Genomic DNA, 20,284 nt, shown 5'->3' with positions numbered 1-20,284 from the left:
AACCCCACTGACATGGGCAAGGACACGTTCCACTAGATCAGGTTGCCCAGAGCCACATCCAGCCTGGCCTTAAAGTATTCCAGGGATGGGGCTAGACTCAATGATCTCAAAGGTCTTTTCCAACCTGGTTAATTCTTCTCTTCTCTTCTCTTCTCTTCTCTTCTCTTCTCTTCTCTTCTCTTCTCTTCTCTTCTCTTCTCTTCTCTTCTCTTCTCTTCTCTTCTCTTCTCTTCTCTTCTCTTCTCTTCTCTTCTCTTCTCTTCTCTTCTCTTCTCTTCTCTTCTCTTCTCTTCTCTTCTCTTTTCTCTTCTCTTCTCTTCTCTTCTCTTCTCTTCTCTTCTCTTCTCTTCTCTTCTCTTCTCTTCTCTTCTCTTCTCTTCTCTTCTCTTCTCTTCGCCACTCTTCTCTTCTCTTCACCTCTCTTCTCCTCTCTTCTCCTCTCTCCTCCTCTCTTCTCCTCTCTTCTCCTCTCTTCTCCCCTTTTCTCCTCTCCTCTCTTCTCCTCTCTTCTCCTCTCTTCTCCTCTCCTCTCCTCTCTTCTCCTCTCTTCTCCTCTCTTCTCCTCTCTTCTCCTCTCTTCTCCTCTCTTCTCCTCTCCTCTCTTTTCCTCTCTTCTCCTCTCTCCTCCTCTCTCCTCCTCTCTCCTCTTCTCTCCTCTTCTCTTCTCTATTCTACCACCTCCCTGGGCAACCTCATCAAATGGCTCACCACCCTCGTGGTGAAGTACTTCTTCCTAAGGTCTAAATACATTGGCCAATTTAATTTCTTAGTGATTAGGTCTAAGGAAGGAAGAAAAACACTATCAGCTTCCTTAAACAGCAATTGCAAAATTCCTATTTTTAAGCAGAGTGCTCACAAATCAGTTTTAAGTTCTTGAGGACTAACTTGCCACTGAAAAGTCCTAATTTAGGAGAACTGCCTACGTGAGCCTCCCGAAAAGGATGCTCGTGAGAGCAAACCCAGATGTGCTTCAGAGTCATGTGTGTCATCCACCAAATCAGGGAAACAGTTTATTAAATGAGTAAAAGAATTTCCAGTGTTTAAGTGTTTAACTAATCTAATGAATGCTCGGGGGGGGGGGGGGAAATAAAGCAAGCTGATTCATGCTCCTGTGCTGTCACTGTTAAAATCAAACTCCTAATTTGGTTGCATGGGAAACTTGGGAGAAATAGCTGAATGAGGAATTAAAATTGGAATAGTTTAAATGTACGAGTTCAAGGCATTTCCTTCCCCTCCTTCTATAAACTTGGAAGAACAGCAGGCAGTTTAAAAACATTCTGAGGGAGATGGGAGCTCCCTGCATGGAAAAAGTTGGTTTCGAGCTTGTGAGGAATCAAGTGGCACCTGAAACTTGCACACATCTTCTAGCTCTGTGTCTGTCATGTGTACACAGGACTCAGGATTTCAATAATCCTGGATTCCAGTCTGGAAGAAAACAATCTGCAAGACTTGGGGGTGGGAGGGTGTCACAACAACAACAACAGTGACAGCAGAGGGGTAGTCCAAGATGCATGAGGCCTGGACGCTCAGGCTAGGGGGCAACATAATGAGACAGACATTGATTTTGGAAACCTAATTGGAATAGAATAGAATGGAATGGAATGGAATGGAATGGAATGGAATGGAATAGAATAGAATAGAATAGAATAGAATAGAATAGAATAGAATAGAATAGAACAGAACAGAACAGAATGGAATGGAATGGAATAGAATAGAATAGAATAGAATAGAATAGAATAGAATAGAATAGAATAGAATAGAACTGAGCTGAATTGAATTGAATTGAATTGAATTGACCAGGTTGGAAAAGACCTTTGAGATCATCAAGTCCAACCTATTACCCAACACCATCTAATCAACTCAACCATGGCACCAAGTGCCTCATCCAGTCTCTTTTTAAACACCCCCAGGGATGGTGACTCCACCACCTCCCTGGGCAGCACTTTCCCATGGCCAACCTCTCTTTCTCTGAAGATCTTCTTCCAGCCTGTTTGAAGTTACTTCCCCAAAGCAGTGCTGCTTCAGAAAACCAAGACAAACCCCCCACCAAAACACCCCAGAAACCAACTACTGCAATCCTCTCCAGGGTCAGATGTTCTGCCAATGATTAGGACACCTAGGGAGGGATATGAATAGGAATAGCACACCCGTGCCAATGCCAAGGCTGTCACATGAGGAAGGGTGGGTTTTTTTATTAGCAAAATGTATTTTTCACAGCCTTAAAACTAATTATGTTGCTTTTCCTCACTGCAGATGTTATTAATCAGTGCATTCAATGGCCACTAAATGCATGCACTCACAAGATACAGCTAAGCATAGGCTAATTACTGTAACGATCGTCCTGACTTGAACACAGCGAAGCTCTTAAGCACGTTTGATCTCAGCGTTTTAAATGCTTAATGCACTTAAGGGCTTTGATTCAATAAGGTTCTAGCAGATTCATACCCTTTATTTATTTATTTATTTATTTATTTTAAATGAAACTGTGGTAGAGCTAGACTGGAGACACAGGGTGCTCTCAGGTGGCTAAGAAACATCTCTTTCTTTTTTTTCCTTCAACAAACCTCTAAGCTCCCTAGTCCTGTGATGGACACCTTAACTTCTAAAGGTCCTCTTGGTCTGAAACAGCAAAGCAAAACTAGGATTTGTACCAAGATTCACTGCAAGCAATATGTGGGCCTTCAAGAAAGCTGGGGAGGGACTTTTTAGGGTGTCTTGGAGTGATAGGATTAGGGGAAATGGAACAAAGCTAGAAATGGGTAGATTCAGATTGGTTGTTAGGAAGAAGTTCTTCCCCATGGGGGTGGTGAGACACTGACACAGGTTGCCCCATCCTGAAGCCTCATCGCTGGAGGTTTTTAAGGCCAGGCTGGATGTGGCTCTGAGCAACCTGATGTAGTGTGAGGTGTCCCTGCCCATGGCAGGGGGGTTGGAACTGGATGCTCCTTGAGGTCCCTTCCAGCCCTAACAATTCTAATTGGGGGGGGGAGGGGGCAACAAAAAAAGTAAAATTAAAAACTTCAGATCAAACTTTCATGGGGAACACAGAATAATATCATACAACGAGTTAAGTTGCTGTGATATTTTTCTCTCATGTTCAGTTTAAGAATATAAGAGTTAAATAATTTTGTTTGGATAGGGAATGGTGCTGGATTTGAAAACAAAACATGCATGTTTCACTTTGGCAAAGTTCCTCAAATGATGCTGATCTAACTGTTCCACTTTCTCCTAGCGCTCTGCACTCAAGTAGGACTCACCCTGTGGCTGTGCAGTGCACATTTAATGGATTAACCAGAGTGACTGCTTTCAGAGGAGACCTTGCTGTCTACAACTACCTGAAGGGAGGTTGTAGCCAGATGGGGGTTGGTCTCTCTGCTCCCAGGAAACCAGCACCAGAACAAGAGGACACAGTCTCAAGCTGTGCCAGGGGAGGTTTAGGCTGGATGTTAGGGAGAAGTTCTTCACATAAAGAGAGGTTGGCCATTGGAATGTGCTGCCCAGGGAGGTGGTGGAGTCACCATCACTGGAGATGTTTAGGAAGAGACAGGATGAGGCACTTGGTGCCATGGTTGAGTTGATTAGATGGTGTTGGGTGATAGGTTGGACTCAATGATCTCAAAGGACTTTTCCAACCTGGTTTATTCTATTCTATTCTAATTCTTTTCTTTTCTTTTCTTTTCTTTTCTTTTTTTTTTCCTTTTCTTTTCTTTTCTTTTCTTTTCTTTTCTTTTCTTTTCTTTTCTTTTCTTTTCTTTTCTTTTCTTTTCTTTTCTTTTCTTTTCTTTTCTTTTCTTTTCTTTTCTTTTCTTTTCTTTTCTTTTCTTTTCTTTTCTTTTCTTTTCTTTTCTTTTCTTTTCTTTTCTTTTCTTTTCTTTTCTTTTCTTTTCTTCTTTTCTTTTCTTTTCCTTTCCATTCCATTCCATTCTATTCTATTCTATTCTATTCTATTCTATTCTATTCTATTCTATTCTATTCTATTCTATTCTATTCTATTCTATTCTATTCTTTCCTAAAATGGCTTGAAATAACCCATGTCAGCTTGCTGTGAATCCACTCAGCTACTGCATACCACTTGAGGAGGCAGAGGAAGAATGGAAGTAGTGTGGAAGGAAGTATCTTGGTCAGGTTTTGTCTAGCTTCTAATAAGGGTGTGCCCAGGGAGCTGTTGGGGAATGTCATCCAGAGTGAGACTCAGTCCTAGCTAGACTAGGAAACAATATCCATAGTTGTAACATGGTCATTAAAGATACAAAAGCCAGTACTGGCATTTCAACTTGTTGGCCATTGGTGAAAAGCCAAGTAGAGTAGCAGTAAAATGTGAGAAAGCACACTGAAACCATGACCTTAAGGCAGATGTACAGAGCTGTGAAGGGATATGTCTCTGAGCAACCTGATCTAGTGTGAAGTGTCCCTGCCCATGGCAGGGGTGTTGGAGCTGGATGATCCTTGAGGTCCCTTCCAACCCTGACAATTCTATGATTCTATGATATGTTGCTGTCTCAAGGGTCCTTATTTTGAAACCTCACTTCTAGCTCTTGCCACCTTCTGAGGACCTCTCTGCTGTGCAATTTCAGCTGGGTTTTTTTTTAGCCCTCCGTGGATGATTGCAGCAAAAAGGATAGGCAGACTTAGGTCTATTTGTTTGTGTTTCACACATTCTTTCAGTGAGATCCTTGGAGTACATGCCTTGGTCCTAGCTGTGCATTGCCAGTGAAAACAAAGCTGTATTTGGAGCAGCAGCAAACACTGAGTCAAGTTCAAGCCAGAGGAGGCCCTCACAATATGTAAAGATTTGTCAATCCAGACAGATTTTGTTGTTGTTGCTATTTTCTTTTCCTGTAGCTCATAACTGCCTGAAGTTTAAAAATGTTGTTTCGAAGACCATTAGCTGGGATTGTTACCTTGTCTTAAAGGACTGCCTCTTGATGTGGGAAACTTGGTTTTAATAAAGGCAATTACTGAGAGATTTGTTGTCTTCCTCTGTATCTGCAGAGGAGAACATTTTCCCTACCTATTCCTTTGCTGATGCTTTTGCAAAGTCCACAGAAGAAGAAGAATACCAAATATTCAGAAACTTTATTCTCAAATCACTTTTCAGACTCCTAAAATGTTGGATGTTGTCATGCAGAGCAATTTCAGAATCCTCCCCAGTGTTTCAAAAGTAGAATTAAATGTAACTGAGATTTTAACTTGGCTTTCTACATTTTCAACAGAAAGCATCCACAATCTTACAAATCATAGAATGGTCTGGGTTGGAAGGGGCAGCCAAAGGTCATCCAGTTCACCTTCCTCTGCAGTAAGCAGAGACATCCTCAGCTAGATCAGGTTGCCCAGAGCCCTGTCAAACCTCACCTTAAATATCTCCATGGATGGGGCTTCAACCACCTCCCTGGGCAACCTGTTCCAGTGTTCCACCAGCCTCATGGTAAGGAACTTCTTCCTAGCATCCAGTCTAAATCTGCTCTTCTCTAATTTCAAACCACTGCCCCTTGTCCTATCACTGCAGGCCTTTGTAAACAGCTCCTCTCTAGATGATGGTAAAGATGGTTAAATGGAATGTGATGCTCAGGGAGGTGGTAGAGTCACCGTTCCTGGAGGTGTTCAAAAAGGGACTGGACTTGGCACTTGAAGCCATGGTTTAGTTAGTCATGAGATGTTGGGTGACATGTTGGACTTGATGGTCTCTGAGGTCTTTTCCAACCTGATTGATTCTATGATTCTATGACTTGGAGCCCCCTTTTGGGTACTGTAAGCCTGCTATTAGGTCTCCCCAGAGCCTTCCCTTCTCCAGGCTGAACTCCCCCAGCTCCCTCAGCCTGTCTTTGTGAAATGCCCTGTACAAGAGAAGTAAACCACAGAGAAAATAATCTTATCATCTCTGAAGCATATATTTGTCAGTTTTTCTTTAAAAGAAGGGTTATAAAACAATAGATACTGTTCTCAAGCTTCAATGTGGTGATAAAATGTCTTCAGTTTTCTGGAGTGTTGCTTGTGGTGCATTAAAAACTTTGCTGGTTTCTGCCTTTTCTGTTGTGAGTCTTAACTTTGTTCTGCGCTTCACATGAGGGTTTAATGGCTGTGGGAGTGGATGAAATGTGGCATTTGCAGATTAAAAGAGATTCAGGTTTGGGGTGTATGGATGTGGCTGTGCATATTATACTCTTAACTAACATAGAGTAGAGATACGCTAATTTGGCATATAACTTTGTTCTTTCCCCCCAGGATTAGTTGTCAGTTTGCATGATACGGGAGTGAAGACATCCATGCACCCCAAAATGAGGATTTTCTGCATATTATCCTGATTTTTACAGAAAAGAAAGACTAATGGGGTGCTTGGTGCCATGGTTTAGTTGATGAGATGGTGTTGGGTGATAGGTTGGACTCGATCTCGAAGGTCTCTTCTAACCTAGTTTCTCCTCCTCTCCTCTCCTCTCCTCTCCTCTCCTCTCCTCTCCTCTCCTCTCCTCTCCTCTCCTCTCCTCTCCTCTCCTCTCCTCTCCTCTCCTCTCCTCTCCTCTCCTCTCCTCTCCTCTCCTCTCCTCTCCTCTCCTCTCCTCTCCTCTCCTCTCCTCTCCTCTCCTCTCCTCTCCTCTCCTCTCCTCTCCTCTCCTCTCCTCTCCTCTCCTCTCCTCTCCTCTCCTCTCCGTTGATGGGGATCCCTAACTACAGGATATTATGGTGCCATGGTACTTTCCCTGTTTGCTGTAGAAAAGACAAGAATGAAAAATGTCTGAATGGTTGTGTTGCCACAGTTAAGAGGAGAAGCGAGATGTCTATTGCTTATTGTTTATGCTAAATCGACCCTGTCTAGCCTAAACTGTGGGCAAGGCTGTGTAACCAAGGAGATGGAGTTAATTATGAAGCAAAGAATAGTGTTACATAATCAATCTATAAAATGGCCCAAACAGTTCCATCTAAAGAGGAGAAGGAACAGTTTGACCTGCAGTTTTCTGGAACACTGTCGGCCACAACCACCTGAGACCACCAAAACAATGGCTGAAGATGAAGCAGTGGTGCAAAAGGAAGAGAGGTTTCAGGTCAAATGATGATGCTTGGAAATTATTTATATGTTTTAGGGTATCTAATGAATATGCAACATTTTGATCTATATAACCAGCTGCAAAAGCTACTGTGTCCAGTTTTAGAGCCCCTGTTACAGGAAGGATCTGGAGGTGCTGGAACATGCCCAGAGAAGGGCCATGAGGATGAGCAGAGGGCTGGAGCTCCTCTCCTATGAGGACAAGCTTAGAGAGTTGGGGTTGTTCAGTCTGGAGAAGAAAAGACTCCAAGGAGACCTTGTTGTGGCCTTCCAGTAGCTGAAGGGGGCTAGAAGAAAGCTGGGGAGGGACTTTTCAGGGTGTGAAGGAGTGATAGGGCTGGCGGGAATGGAACAAAAGTAGAAATGGGTAGATTCAGATTGGCTGTTAGGAAGAAGTTCTTCCCCATGAGGATGGTGAGACACTGGCACAGGTTGCTCAGGAAGGTGGTGGGAGCCTCATCCCTGGAGGTTTTTAAGGCCAGGCTGGATGTGGCTGTGAGTAATCTGATGTAGTGTGAAGTGTCCCTGCCCATGGCAGGCGGGCTAGAACTGGATGATCCTTGAGGTCCCTTCCAATCCTAACTATTCTATGATTCTATGTTATGCAAGGCAGATGGAGCTATCCCCTGTGCATCTGGCACTGTAATGAAGAATGCCATTGACACGAGCCAACAGTGTGAGCTTGAAGCCCAGAAGGCAAAACATATCCTAGGCTGTATTAAAGAAGTGTGGCCAGCAGGTCAAGAGAGGTGATTCTGCCACTTCACTCCGCTTTGGTAAGACCTCATCTGGAGTACTGTGTACAGGTCTGGAGCCCTCAACACAGGAAGGACATGTCCAGAGGGAGCCACAAAAATGATCGGGGGGCTGGAGCATCTCTGCTACAAGCACAGGCTGAGGGAGCTGGGGTTGTTCAGCCTGGAGAAGAGACAACTCCTGGGAGACCTAATAATGGTCATCCAGTACCTGAAAGGGGTCTACAAGAAGGCTGCAGAGGGACTGTTTACAAATGCCTCTAGTGATGGGACAAGGGCAATGGTTTGAAATGAGAGAGGAGCAGATTTAGATTGAGTGTTAGGAGCAAGTCCTTTAGCACGAGGGTGGTGAAACACTGGAAGAGGTTGCCCAGGGAGATAGTTGAAGCCCCATGTCTGGAGATCTTCAAGGTCAGGCTCAACAAGGTTCTGAGCATCCTGAGGATGCCTCTGGTCACTGCAGGGGGTTGGACTAGCTGACCTTTGGAGGTGCCATCCAACCCAAACCATGCTATGAGTCTAAGATTGTATGATTCATATCTCAGAGTGGCAAGTCAGACAGCCCTACATCAATGCACAGTTGTCTGACCTGGTCCTGAAATCCATATCACCGTGACCTGGGTGGATATGGATTATCAACAAGATTTTTTCTGTGCATTGAGAAAGGCAGGAGGGGAAAGAAGATATGCTGTGCTGAAACGTTTCTGATGCCTTATTATCAGCTTTCAGCAGTGTGTGAAGAAACATAATGTACTATTTGCACCACTTTCCAAGGCATTTCTTCATGTGAAAGGAGGAGCTGACATTTATTGTGAAAAGTAGGCTTTATTTAGACGGAGTGAGTGTTAAAATATCTGAAGCATGGTGCTTGTAAACCTGAATTCTGTTCACTCAGGCACTTCAATGCTTTTTCTGCTAAAGGTGCATCTGCCCCTTGGAGGGTACTGAAAGCCTGGTTGACTCATCTCCTTAGCTAAACTTTTCCCATGAAAATGCAGTTGACAACAGATGTGAATGAAAGAGGAGTTCTCAGATCACCATTACAGGTACTCATTGAGGCTGATAATGTAGAATGGAATGGAATGGAATGGAATGGAATGGAATGGAATGGAATGGAATGGAATGGAATGGAATGGAATGGAATGGAATGGAATGGAATGGAATGGAATAAGATAGAGTAGGATAGGATAGGATAGGATAGGATAGGATAGGGTAGAATAGAATAGAGTAGGATAGGATAGGATAGGATAGGGTAGAATAGAATAGAGTAGCATAGGATAGGATAGGGTAGGATAGGATAGGATGGGATGGGATAGGATAGGGTAGAATAGAATAGAGTAGGATAGGATAGGATAGGATAGGATAGGATAGGATAGGTTAGAATAGAATAGAGTAGGATAGGATAGGATAGGATAGGATAGGATAGGGTAGAATAGAATAGAATAGAATAGAATAGAATAGAATAGAATAGAATAGAATAGAATAGAATAGAATGGAATGGAATTGAATTGAATTAACCAGGTTGGAAAAGACCTTTGAGATCATCCAGTCCAACCTATCACCCAACACCATCTAATCAACTCAACCATGGCACCAAGCACCCCATCCAGTCTCTTCCTAAACACCTCCAGTGATGGTGACTCCACCACCTCCCTGGGCAGCCCATTCTTAACTACAACAGTGTAATTCTGCATGACCAGGTGGGCAGATTTGAGGGAAACAGGGAAAAGGTCAAATAAATGGACAATATTTCTTTTGCTAGCTTATAGGTAGAGATACACACAAGCACACACTTGTATATGAAGGCACTGCACACAATGTCCTCTGCCAACTCACAGCATCACAGTACATTAGGGGTTGGAAGGGACCTCCAGAGATCAAAAAGCCCAACCCCCCTGCCAAAGCAGGATCACTCAGGGTAGTCTGCACAATAATGCATCCAGGTGGGTTTGGAAAGTCTCCAGAGAAGGAGACTCCACAACCTCCCTGGGCAGCCTGCTCCAGTGCTCTGTCACCCTCACCGCAAAGAAGTTTCTCCTCATGTTGAGGTGACATCTTATATGTTCAAGCTTGTACCTGTTGTTTCTTGTCTTATTACTATGCACCACTCTGTATCACTATGAAACTGAATCTCACCACAAGAAGATCTTTGCAGAAATGTCCTTTGATTGTTTTTCTGACTGAAAAATGTATCATAGAATGGCTTAGGCTGCAAGATACCTTAGAGATCATATACTCCAGCCTCCTTCCCATGGGCAGGGATGCATCCCAGCTAGACTCAGCTTCTCAAGGCCTCATCCAACCTGGCCTTGAACACCCCCAGGCAGGAGGCATCCACAACCTCCCTGGGCAGCCTAGTCCAGAGTCTCACCACCCTCATACTGAAGAACTTCTTCCTAAGGTCCAGTTTGTTTCATGATAGTTTTGTAATTCTTTCTGTGTATTAGCAGAGCTGACCAAAAATGCTGACCCCTAGCTCATCTTGTCTGTGGTAGTTGCTGTACTAGTGGGTGGTAGCCTGATGGCCACCTTCCAACGTTCACAAAAATCAATTCCATGTCCTGCACAGTCACACTGGGCTTCAGCTGAGCAATTTGGAATTGGACAAGATGAGAAGATGTGATTCACAGAGAAATGTCACTCTAAGACAGCAGCAGATACATAAAACCTCTCCTGTACTGCAAAAGTGGAAGGCAGACTTCTGGAAGCTGGAAAGGATGACTGGATTGAAAAAAAAAAAAAACAAGAGAGCAAAGGTGACTCAAACCAAAAAAAAAATGGAGTAAATGGCTGCTATTAAAGCTAAACAAAGAAAACAAGGACAGGGAGAGGGAGATATTGTGTTGCTCCTCACATAACATAAACTTCTTTGAAAAAAGAAGTTTACAGTTGCTTTTGTTCTGCCACTGAGTACAGCAAGGTTCTGTCTGTCCTCTTCCAGGAACAAGAAACAGCAGGCTTTTACCTGTCCTCCTGGGATTACAGAAATGAGACCTGTGGGAACTAGCATTTCAGTTTGCCTATTGAAGGTGCAACTCCACAAGCCAGAGTCTAATTCTGGCTTTTATGAGAAGAGGAACTAAAACACAAGACTCCTACTGCAGTCTATTTTTCCTGTTTGGGTTTTTTTTTGACTAGTCTCTAGAAATGTGGCCCATTCTAAACCACAGAAAATCAGTCCTCTCCAGTTCCTTGAAAAGTACCCCAAAACATCCCAGCTGTTGCATGGATTTGCAAAAGCAGAGTTAGTACAGAGTTGAAAGTGCTTGAAATTTGATGTGAAGGAACACAGAAGATGTTTAGGGTAGAAGACACCATATGGGTCATGGAGTTCAATCCATTTCCCCTTGTCCTGTCACAGAATACAGAATTAACCAGGTTGGAAAAGACCTTTCAGATCATCAAGTCCAACCTCTCACCCAACACCATCTAATCAACTAAACCATGGCACCAAGCACCCCATCCAGTCTCTTCTTAAACACCTCCAGTGATGGTGACTCCACCACCTCCCTGGGCAGCACATTCCAATGGCCAATCCCTCTTTCTGGGAAGAACTTCTTCCTAACATCCACCTTCCTAATATCCAGCAACTACCAACAGAACAAGAGGACACAGTCTCAAGCTGTGCCAGGAGAGGTTTAAGCTGGATGTTAGGAAGAAGTTCTTCATAGAAAGAGAGATTGGCCATTGGAATGTGCTGCCCAGGGAGGTGGTGGATTCACCATCACTGCAGGTGTTTAGGAAGAGACTGGATGGGGTGCTTGGTGCCATGGTGTAGTTGATTAGATGGTGTTGGGTGGTAGGATGGACTTGATGATCTGAAAGATCTTTTCCAACCTGCTCTATTCTATTCTATTCTATTCTATTCTATTCTATTCTATTCTATTCTATTCTATTCTATTCCATTCCATTCCATTCCATTCCATTCCATTCCATTCCATTCCATTCGTTTCCATTCCATTCCATTCCATTCCATTCCATTCCATTCCATTCCATTCCATTCCATTCCATTCATTTCCATTCCATTCCATTCCATTCCATTCCATTCCATTCCATTCCATCATATAAAAAACTTATGAGCCAGTGAAAGGACTAGAGAAGCAATAATCCCTTTGCTGGTCCTGGTATCTGGTGTCCTAGAAAGCGGTTTTCCAGTGCCATGTGAAACATTCATTAATGCTTGTGAGAGCCATCAAAGATTTAGGAAACCTCTTGGAAATCCAAAGGGAACAGAAATAAAACCTAAGCTTAAATGGCCCCAAAGTACAATTTCAGCAGATTCTTTACATTTGGTGAGTTACAAATCAGATCTGATGGGAAATACTAGCACATGGTCATGAATGTGTTATGTAGCCACAGGTAAAGAAGGCCTCAAAGACAATTTACATAACAAAGTGCTAGAAAGTAATAACCATAGAATCAATAAGGTTGGAAAAGACCTCAGAGATCATCATAATAATGGTAGAGAAAGGAAACATTCTTGAAGATTAAATCTTTGTTCCAAAGGCTATATATATTCTGTGAAACTGGTGTGGCCATAGTGTGATTAAGAGCAAGCTTAGTTACATGTCTGTCTGGAAAGCTTTGTCACTGATGGAAATGGCAGGAAAGCTTGAAAACTTTCCTTAAATGAGAAGATGACTTAGAGTGTGTGACAGGGTATTACAGAATGACTGAATAACTGTCAGGGTTGGAAGGGACCTCAAAGATCATCTAGTTTCAAAACCTCCCCCTGCCATGGGCAGGGACACCTCACACTCGAGCAGGTTGCTCACAGCCACATCCAGCCTGGCCTTACAAACCTCCAGGGATGAGGCTTCCACCACCTCCCTGGGCAACCTGTGCCAGTCTCTCACCACCCTCATGGGAAAAATTTCTTCTAACATCCAATCTCAATCTACCCATTTCTATTTTTTTTTCCATTCCCCCCTAGTCCTGTCACTCCCTGACACCCTGAAAAGTCCCTCCCCAGCTTTCTTGTAGCCCCCTTCGAATACTCAAAGGCCACAATTATGTCTCCTTGGAGCCTTTTCTTCTCCAAACTGAACAGCCCCAACTCAGTCTGTCCTCATTGGAGAGGTGCTCCAGCCCTCTGATCATCCCTGTGGCCCTTCTCTGGACACCTTCCAGCACCTCCAGATCCTTCCTGCAATAGGGGCTCCAGAACTGGACACAGTGCTCCAGGTGGGGTCTCACCAGAGCAGAGTAGAGGGGGAGAATCACCTCCCTCGACCTGCTGGCTCTGCTTCTCTTGATGCAGCCCAGGATGGGATTGGCTTTCTGGGCTGCAAGTGTTCACTGATGGCTCATGCTGAGCTCCTCATCCACCAGCACCCCCAAGTCCTTTTCTTCAGGGCTGCTCTCAAGCCAGTCCCTGCCCAGCCTGTATCAGTGCTTGGGATTACCCCAACCCAGATGCAGGACCTTGTCATTGGTCTTGTACAGCCTCATGAGGTTGTCATGGGCTCACTTCTCCAGCCTGTCAAGGTCCCTCTGGATGGATCCCTTCCCTCCAGGTGTGAGCTGCACCACACAGCTTGGTGTCATCAGCAAACCTGCCAAGGGTGCACTCAATGCCACTGTCCATGTCGCCAACAAAGATGTTAAACAAGACCGGTCCCAGATGCTTTCCCTTCTGAAAGGGGAAGAGAAAGGGAATAAGGGAAGGAGAGGCATGAATTGGGGAAAAAAAAATAGCCTTCTTTAATGAAAACAATATTAAAATGAAATACCTGCAAACACATTAAAAACCAACATCAAACCCTACCCCACTGATGGCAATTATGTCACCAACACCACTGATGGTGTGGTGCAGTCTAAACTCAGATGGGAGCTGGATTCAGGATATGGATTCTGGAGCTGGATACAGAAATTCATAGATGAGAATCAAAGGCAGAACAGAGAGAGTCCTCCTCAGACACTGGCACCAAGCCTCCTCACAGGAGCCAACTCCAGCCTCAAGGTGGTTGTGGAGTTGTCCATGGTGAATGCAGAAGGGCCACGTTTCCTCCTGGCTTATGGGGTGCTTGAGTGACAATGAAACATGGCAGGGGGAGAGCTGGATTTAGACCTTATGCTTCACCTCTCCCCACTTCCCAAGAGGGGTAAGTTCTACTGGAGCAGCTCCTGAGCACCCAAAGTCCATTAGAAGGACCAGGATTTCGTGGTGGTTGCTGTCTGTCTGGTACAGGTGGCTGTTGGGCCCTGTTCTGCTTGCTCTGTGGACTGGATCAGGGTCTGTGATTGAGCTTTCCCAGTAAATGCTGAGCTGCCTCCTCCTTCACCCCCACCTTGAGTGTTCTTCAAGCCTTCAAAGAAATGATTTATAAAATAAAGAAAGGGAAAAAAGAAGAGAGCTCTTCTTTACTCTTCTTCTTCTTTACTCAGGTTTATACCAGATATTATGTTTATTTAATAGAAAACCTCTTTGGTCAGTTTAGGGTGTCCTGCCCTGTCTGCTTCTCCCTGCAGGGGTGGTGTTTGACTCTGCACTCCCAACATGGTGCAGAAGTGTGGTGGTTTTAGGCTCTGCCTCCAGGGATGGTGACTCCACCACCTCCCTGGGCAGCACATTCCCATGGCAAATCTCTCTTTCTGGGAAGAACTTCTTCCTAACATCCAGCCTAAACCTCCCTTCAAGGTGCAGCTTGTGACTGTGTCCTCTTGTTCTATCACTGGTTGCCTGGGAGAAGAGACCTACTCCCACCTGTCTACAGCGACCCTTCAGGTAGCTGTAGATGGCAAGAAGGTCTTCCTTGAGCCTCCTCTTCTCCAGGCTAAACAACCCCCAGCTCCCTCAGCCTCTCCTCATGGGGCTTCGTTGGTTGGGTGGGTGGTTTGGTTTGTGTTTTTTGTTTGTTTTGGTGTGGTTTGTTGTTTTTTTTGCTGAGGTAGATTAGTTCTTACCATGGACTTGAAGAGATTACTAGCAGCATAAGAAGTTGTTGTTAAGGATAGAGCCTCAAGCTGCACCAGGGGAAGTTTAGGCTGGAGGTGAAGAGGAAGTTCTTCCCAGAGAGAGTTGTTAGCCATTGGAATGTGCTGCCCAGGGAGGTGGTGGAGTCACCATCCCTGGAGGTGTTCAAGAGGGGATTGGATGCGGCACTTGGTGCCATGGTTTAGCAGTCCTGAGGTGTTGGGTGACAGGTTGGACTTGATGATCTTTGAGGTCTTTTCCAACCTCGTTGATTCTGTGATTGTGTGATTCTATGTACCAATCACATCAGCCCATTTGCAACCCAGGGTAAAGAAACCAAATGATGAGCTGCTGTTCGTGATCAGTGGCCTCATGATGATCTTCATGATCTGGAACACCTGTCCTGTGCGGACAGACTGAGGGTGCTGGGCTTGTTCAGCCTGGAGAAGTCTCCAGCAAGACCTAACAGCAGCCTTCCAGTACCTGAAGGAAGCCTACAAGAAGACTGCAGAGGCACTGTTTGCAAAGACCTGTAGGGATAGGACGAGAGGAAATGGTTTGAAATGAGAGGAGAGGAGATTTAGATTGGATGTTAGCAATACATTCTTTAGTATAAGGGTGGTGGAACACTGAAAAAGGTTGCTCAGGAAGGTAATTGAAGCCCCATCCCTGGAGATATTGAAGGTCAGGTTTGAGAAGGCTCTGAGCAACCAGATCTTGTAGACAGGCAGAGGTTGGTCTCTTCTCCCAGGCAACCAGCACCAGAACAAGAGGACACAGTCTCAAGCTGTGCCAGGGGCGGTTTAGGCTGGAGGTTAGGAGGACGTTCTACACAGAGAGAGTGATTGCCCATTGGAATGGGCTCCCAGGGAGGAGGTGGAATCACCATCATTGGAGGTGTTCAGGAGAAGACTTGATAGGGTGCTTGGTTGCATGGTTTAATTGATTAGGTGGTGATGGACTCAATGATCTTGAAGGTCTCTTCCAACCTGGTCTATTCTATTCTATTCCATTCCATTCCATTCCAGTCCAGTCCAGTCCAGTCCAGTCCATTCCATTGATAGGTTGGACACGATGATCTTGAAGGTCTCTTCCAACCTGGTCTATTCTATTCTATTCTATTCTATTCTATTCTATTCTATTCTATTCTATTCTATTCCATTCCGTTCCGTTCCGTTCCATTCTATTGGAGGATGTCCCTGCTGTCTGCAGGGAAGGTTGGACTAGATGACCTTTGGAGGTGCCTTCCAACCCACCCCATTCCATGATTCTATGATTCTAGGTGAGCAGATAGCTGAGGAGGCAGCAGTCAACGTGGCAGAGAATAATTTGGCAAGAGTGCAGATGTCAGAGCTGGGAGTTTGGGCTGCTTGGTGTTTGGGACCAAAGGGTAGAATATCTGTTTTAATTACACTTAGCTTCTGAGACTTTGACTTTCACAGGAACAGAAGATAATTAGCAAACAGTCCTGCTCCGGGCTTGAAGCTTACTTTTCACATCCACGCAGCTGAGGGTGGAGTGTCAGGACTTGTGTTAAGCATCATATTCCCAGGGGCCCCAAGCTCAGCCTCTGGAACTTAAGGATTAGCAAGTTGGACCCTTTCTCTTGTGAATACATATCAAGGCATTGCCTGGAGACACGTAGTAATGAAGCACAGGCAACAGCATTATATCTTGCCTTTTAAGTTTTCCCTTTGTAAAAAGCAGTAACATACAGCTCCCATTCAGCTGAGATGATGAAATAACAGTTTTGCAACAGAAGAAAAATCACTTCATTCTCAGATGAGAATATGAAGATTTTAACTGGGAACCCTTCAGTATGTTGGGGGGTGGGGGGGTGGGGGGGGTGGGGGTGGGTTTGTTTGTTTTCACTTGTAAGCACTTAAATGTCTAGATAGATGGATTCTAATTCAATATCACAATACCAGGAGATGAAGAGTAAGAGTGTTACCTACCTAGAATATGGCTTGAAGCAGAGCTGCCTTGCAATACCTGAAAGGATCCTGCAGGAAGGCTGAAGAGGGACGTTTCATAATGGTGTCTGGCAATAGGAATGGTTTGAAGCTGAGGGAGAGTAGAGTTAGTCTGGATGTTAGGAAGTTCTTCAGAATGAGGGTGGTGAGACTGTGGAATAGGCTGCCCAGGGAGGCTGTGGATGCCTCCTCCCTGGGGCCAGGTTGAATGAGGGCTCGAGCAGGTGAGTCTCAGTCCTGTGTCCAGTTCTGGGCTCCTCAGTTTAGGAAAGATGTTGAGGTGCAGGAAGGTGTCCAGAGAAGGGCAACAAAGCTGGGGAGGGGTCTGGAGCACAGCCCTGTGAGGAGAGGCTGAGGGAGCTGGGGTTGCTTAGCCTGGAGAAGAGGAGGCTCAGGGGAGACCTTCTTGCTCTCTACAGCTACCTGAAGGGAGGTTGTAGCCAGGTGGGGGTTGGCCTCTTCTCCCAGGCAACCAGCACCAGAACAAGAGGACACAGTCTCAAGCTGCATCAGGAGAGCTTTAGGCTGGATGTTAGGAAGAAAGTCTTCCCTGAGAGATTGGCCATTGGAATGTGCTGCCCAGGGAGGTGGTGGAGTCACCAACACTGGAGGTGTTTAGGAAAAGCCTGGATGGGGCACTTGGTGCCATGGTTTAGTTGATGAGATGGTGTTGGGTGATAGGTTGGAATTGATCTCAGAGGTATTTTCTTCCAATCTGGTTAATTCTATTCTATTCTATTCTATTCTATTCTATTCTATTCTATTCTATTCTATTCTATTCTATTCTATTCTATTCTATTGGCTTCCCTGCCCACAGTGGGGAGGTTGGAGTAGATGGTTTCTGAGGTCCCTCCCAACCTAAGCCATTCCATGATTCTACGAGTCACATCACCCCACCTCCACCAATTCCTCTTGCAAGAAAACGCCACACACCCTGTAGGGGCTTCAAAATTCACTGCCCTTCTCTGGACATGTTCCAGCACCTCCAGATCCTTCCTGCAATAGGGGCTCCAGACTGGAGGCAGTACTCCAGGTGTGGTCTCACCAGAGTGGAGCAGAGGGGGAGAATCACCTCCCTCGCCCTGCTGGCTCTGCTTCTCTTGATGCAGCCCAGGATGGGATTTGCTTTCTGGGCTGCAAGTGCACACCGGTGGCTCATGTTGAGCTTCTCATCCACCAGCAGCCTCAAGTGCTGGTGGATATCTGCCATCTGAAACGGCAATGAACAGACCAGAAAGAAAGGAAGTTTACTAATGAAGAATTCCCCTTTGGTTTTAGGTGTAGGTTTGACTACTACGGGTTTTTTTGCAGTATACCACCATCTGGTGGAATAAAAAGAGAAAGGCAAAGCTTTTGAGCAGAGTTCTACCCTGGTCATCAGAAAGCTTTAGTTTCCTCCTACTAGTTGACTTCAACAGGCCTTTGACATTTTACTGTCCCAAAGCACTCAAAAACATATGAAAGTTCCACATGATTCTATTCAGCTTCTTTACTTCAACCAGTTGGATTTTAAGGGATTTTCTTTTCTGGGGCTTCAGGATGTTCTTAAAACTGAACTCTCTCTCTCACACACAAACACACTTAAATATTCCTTAAAGACAAGCCAAAATTTTCCACATGGTGACAGAAGATACTTCAAAATGTTTTGCTAAATATCAAGCAAGGTTTATCACATGCATGATAGGCTACTGCTTTATATTTGAGGTATTGGTAGAATTTGAGCTCTCTCTCTTTCAAATAACTGGTAACAAGATTACAGAATCAGAGTTATTGAGGCTGGAATCATAGACTCAATAAGGTAGGAAAAGACTTCAGAGATGATCAAGTCCAACCTGTCACCCAACACCTCGTGACTACTAGACCATGGCACTAAGTGCCACATCCAGTCCCCTCTTGAAGACCTAACAGACCTCTGAGATCATCAAGTGCAGCCTATGACCTAACACCACCACACTGACTAGACCATGGCACTAAGTGCCACATCCAATCTTGCCTTAAACACCTCCAGGGACTGGGACTCCACCACCTCCCTGGGCAGCCCATTCCAGTCTCTAATTCCCCTATCCATTGGGAAGTGCTTCCTAACATCCAACCTAAACCTCCCCTGGCACAGCTTCAGGCCATGCCCTCTCCTCTTGTCACAAGTTGCCTGGCACAAGAGCCTGACCCACACCTTAATACAACTTCCCTTCAGGTACCTGTAGAGTGTGATAAGGTCCCCCCTCCGTCTCCTCCAAGCTGAACACCCCCAGCTCCTTCAGCCTCTCCTCATCACTTTCCCTCAGTCTCATTGCTCTCCTCTAGACCTGCTCCAGCACCTCAAGATCTCTCTTGCAGTGAGGAGCCCAGAGCTGCACACAGTGCTCCAGGTGAGACCTCACCAATGCCCAGTACAGGGCAGAATTCCATCCCTAGTCCTGCTGGCCACACTATTCCTGATCCAAGCCAAGATGCCATTGGCCTTCTGTGCCCCTGGGCACACTGCTGGCTCATGTTCACCTGTTGCCACCCAGCACTGCCAGGTCTCTCTCTGCCAGGCTGTTATCCAGCCACTCATCCCCCAGTCTGTAGCACTGCATGGGGTTGTTGTGGCCAAAGTGCAGGACCCTGCCCTGGCCTTATTAAACCTCATCCTGTTGGCCTTAGCCAGTCGATGCAACCTGTCCAGGTCTCTCTGAATTATCTTTCTACCTTCAGCAGATCAACTCCTGCTCCCAGCTTGGTGCCATCTACATATTTACTAATGGTAAACTCCATCACCTCATCCAACTCATTAATAAAGATGTTGATTTTGTTTTTCTTTTAATTGTCTTGATGCTAATTTTATTGTGGACCTAAATGTTGTTTTCCAGGATCCTCGCTGTCTTCACTTATTTTTTTGCCAGCTGCTAGAGCTTTGAGCTAAATGCTCAAGTATCTCAAATGTTCCCAAATCTTGTGTGGAGTCTTCTTTAACTACTCTGAGGGTAGTTTTAGAGTCTCTCTTCCCCCACTGCTTAAACAAAGACACTTTAAAACAACTGTCCCTCTTGTACTCACTAGAAGGTTCCCCTTTGATTTCTTGAAAGCCAGAGGGAATGCAGCTGGCAAGAGAAGTCCTTTGATGGTGTAGAGCTGCTGATCCCCCTCACTGTGCCATGGAGGAAGAGATCACAGAATCACAGAAGCATTCAGGTTGGAAAAGACCCTCAGGATCACCAAGTCAAACCATTAACCCCACTCTATAAGGCTCACCTCTAAACCACATCCCCAAGCACCACATCCATACCACCTTCAAACGCATCCAGGCTTGGAGACTCCACCACCTCCCTGGGCAGCACATTCCAATGCCTGACCACTCTTGCCCTGAAAAAATGTTTCCTAATGTCCAGTCTAAACCTACGCAGTCATAGCTTGAGGCCATTCCCTCTTGTTCTATCACTGATTACCTGGGAAAAGAGACCAGCACCAACGTCTCCACAGCATCCTTTCAGGTAGTTGTAGAGAGCCATGAAGTCTCTCCTCAGCCCCTTCTTTTCCAAAGTAAACAGCTCCTTCAGTCATTCTTCATCAGATTTATTCTCTAGGCCCTTCCCCAGCTTCATTGTCCTCCTCTTCACTG

This window comes from Dryobates pubescens, chromosome Z (assembly GCF_014839835.1).
Source record: "Dryobates pubescens isolate bDryPub1 chromosome Z, bDryPub1.pri, whole genome shotgun sequence".
NCBI lineage: Eukaryota > Metazoa > Chordata > Aves > Piciformes > Picidae > Dryobates > Dryobates pubescens.
This window is presented reverse-complemented; position numbering follows the sequence as displayed.